This window comes from Gigantopelta aegis, chromosome 1, assembly GCF_016097555.1.
Source record: "Gigantopelta aegis isolate Gae_Host chromosome 1, Gae_host_genome, whole genome shotgun sequence".
Classification (NCBI taxonomy): Eukaryota; Metazoa; Mollusca; class Gastropoda; order Neomphalida; family Peltospiridae; genus Gigantopelta; species Gigantopelta aegis.
In genome coordinates, this window is record NC_054699.1 from 13318395 (window position 1) to 13322378 (window position 3984).

Here is a 3984-nt window from a genome sequence, read left to right on the forward strand (position 1 = left end):
TGCTCAGAACATTAAGTCAATAATTCATACAGGTACAGTCATATTGATTTTACCTTTCTCAGACAGTGTATTTTTTAATACTGATATTCCACTGATGTGCCTGTTAAGGGACTTCATAATCTAGGGGCCAGTCAAGTGTTTCAGTGAAATTCTTTAAAGACGTTCAGGTACTCTGAATATCCTTGTCTCTACATATATACCTGAGCACACACACCCAAGTGACAGTAAATACCTTCAGGCGTTTTATTTTTTAAAATTTTGTTTGATATGTATACAATATATATGCCTTTTGAGGTATACATTATATTAGGCTGCACTGTAGAAACAACAGTTTCAGCGGAGTTGTCAGTTTATGTCGAAATACATCAGATACTGGTTGTCATAAAACCACACTTTTTGAAAAAATGTATTCAGTGTAGGTAAAACTAATCCAAAGTCAAAGTTCGAGGGGCACCGAACGTTTGATAGAGAAGTTAGCACCACAAGTCATGTAATTGGTGATAATTGTGAGTGTGTTGGTTGTAAAACAAAACAAGTTTCATCTGGACAAAAATGTATACAATTTTATTTCATCTAGTACCACTGTGTCAAGTAGCCCTGTGCTTGAAACATGTATGGGGAACCTGTGAAACAAAGTACTAAAATTGTGTGCGGAACTAGGGTAGTAATAGACTACCCGTTATCTATGAAATGAGCAGGTTCACCCCCAATTGTTTTCTGATTCACTTTAAGGGTGAGGGGTGGTAGTGTTTATATCCATGGCGTTTATATCAACTAATACGCTGTAGGTAGGAGTTTTAGCCACATATGCTACTATTGTGGTCTATGGGATTTGATTTGGTAGTATACACCCTAAAACCTTTTTTATTTTTTTACAAAATGACAAAACAGACGGCTGAAGAATTTTTAAAATAAATAATTTCACATAATTCGCGATATAGTCCAAAACATAACTTATAGACACATTTAAAAAAATACGTTCAACCCCCCCCCCCCCCACACACACACACTAAGCTGTGTGTATATATGTATGTATGTATATATATATATATATGCCTGTGAATTGTGTGAGTGGTGTGGTATGTGTGTTTGTGTGTTTGTGTGTGTATGTGTTTTAAGTGTTAATTTGTGTGTTATTTGAATATTATTGTGCGTTTGTGTTTGAGAGTGTGAGTGTGTGTGTGTGTGTGTGTGTGTGCGCGCGTGTGTGTGTGTATTTGGTGTGTGTGTGTGTGTGTGTGTGTGTGTGTGTGTGTAATTCAAGTTGTTGGAGATAGGGGTTTAGTAGAAAAAAAAACTATTATACAGACTTACTCGTGTTCCTGTTAAACACTTTTATCTTGTGAAGTTGATACTGCTTCCCCAGATCAACGGTCCAGTATGTTGGTTTGTCCTGGGTTTCATTGGCACACGTGCATTTGTGTTTATATCGAACACTTCCAAATTTTGTCGTCGTGTCACCATCCACAGCTACAGAAGCGTAACCTTCATAACCTGGACATTCTGGTGATTGAGTAGCAGTCTTGTTTAAAGCGACATTTTCTAAAATGATTAAAATGCAAAATGAATATTACTCCGTGGAGATATTTAAAACGACCTGCAGCCTTTGACACTGATTGGATCATTATGGTCAATTAAGGGGTTAAATATATGATTGCACGTGTTTGCTTTAGTATGTGTGTGCGTGTGTTTGCATGTGCGTATTTGTAATTGTGTGTGTGTGGTCTATATGTCTGTATGTATGTATGTATGTATGTGTATGTATGTATGTATGTATGTATGTATGTATGTATGTATGTATGTATGTATGTATGTATGTGTGCATGCCTGCCTGCCTGCCTGCCTGCCTGTATGTATGTATGCATGTATATTTTAGGGGGAGGGACGTAGTCTAGTGATATGGGCTAGTCTATCTATGGGGTGATGCATATAAACTAACCCTTGGTACTAATGGAAAATCGTAGCGGGTTTCCTCACTAAGACTATAAGTCAACAGTAACAACTCTTTGACGTCCAATAGCCGACAATTAATAAATCAATGTGCACTATTAGTGTCGTTAAACAAAACAAACGTCAGCTTTTTAACTATGTATGTTGTATGTGTGTTTTTGTGAGCTTTAAATATAGGTGTGTATATCTTAGTGTAAGTATGTCTGCGTATATTTGTGTGTGTATTTGTTATTGTGTGTATCTTTGTGTCTGTCTCTGTGTGCGTGTCTGCTTTTTTGTATGTGTATTTATGTTTGTGCGAGTACATTATATTGCATGAGGATTGTGTGTGAGTGTGTGCGCGCGCGTGCGTGCGTGCGTGCGTGCGTGCGTGTGTGTGTGTCATGGTTAATGTCATTTCGACAAACATGTTGAAGTGCTATTTAACACAATGAAATACAACATAAAAAAGGTACATGCATTTTTATGCTTACTAACAGGTGTATACTTAACAAAGGTGACCGTTTAAGCTTCTTGTACACACACAAACGAACTACTAACGCGTGACAAAGGACATTTATTTCACGAGGGATGTAAACTTGATAATTCATACCAGCCAGTTTCATATTCTATTTATTACCCCCAGCCTGGATGTGTTTATTCATCCCCCATGAACTGCTACATGTGCCGATTATTTAAGAATTGAACGTTATATTTTTGACGTTCATGCGATGATAAACACCAAAACCGTTTTACACCCTGTATGAATGGCGTAGCGCATTTAAACGTGTTTCTGATCGTTCTAATATTTGCACTACGTTAAATTTCATTTTATTTCCTAAAATATGTTTTTTCGTACGTTCGACATTATTTAAAGACAAAATTAAAGGGACATTCCAGAGTTTGCTGCTTTGTAAGATGTTTTCGACTAATAAAATATTTCTACGATTAAACTTACATATTAAATATATTTTCTTGATTAGAATATCATTGTCTGTATATTCAATATGTTTCTGGTCATCTCAATATTTGTGAGAAGCCCAAACTGGATTTTGTCTTCAAATAATTTCGTAAGTACAAAAAAATATTTTTAGGAAATAAAATGAAATTTAACCTAGTACAGATATTAGAACGATCAGAAACACGTTTAATATACAGCCAATAATATTTTATGCAAGAAAAATATATTTGATATGTATTTGATAGTTTTGCAACATTCACTCACCCTTTTGGCAGTACTGTCCATAAAATCCTTTTGCACACAACCGACATCTGTATCTGTTGATAGTGATTTTGTGTCCACACCCCTCAGCACAGTGGCACGTGTAACGTTCTGACAAACGGAAAACGTAAACATTTACACCATTCATTAAGCCACTTGTAGAAATGTACAGCGAAACTTGTTTTCGATTTCAGTAAATACGTAAATATTAAACACTTGCCAGTCTGCGAATTTAGCCTGATTCCGTGCTTCCACGAACCCCACACTTTGGGTTTGAAGCGTATGATTATGCAATGAAATTCCAAAATATTTATATTACATCATTTTACAATTCCAGCGGAATCCTGAAAACAAATACTCCAAATTGAATGCAGTGTCGATAATTAATTAATTAATTCATTCATTCATTCATTTATGAATGTATTCGTTTGTTCGTTCGTTCAGCACAGAGGAATATATTATTCAGTCCGATTAGATATGGGTTTCGGTCTATATAGAATACTACACTCGTTTTCGCTAGATATCATTTCTACGAAACGAGTGAGGTCAGATACCATGGGACGTTCACGAGTTTCATAAAAAATGTTATCTAGCGAAAACGAGAGTGTAATTTTATTTATTACCCACCATCAAATCATGTAAAATTTGACAAGTGCTCTAGTGGTGTCGTTAAGCAAAACAGACTTTATACTTTAATAACAAAATATCACAAATCCAAGAAGGAAAATGAATTACAGACTAATGCGCCGTTCAAATACTTTGGTCAAAATTAAACACCCCCTGTAAAGCTAAATCATACAGCCCACACTTTTTGTTTTATTATGTAAAGCTTG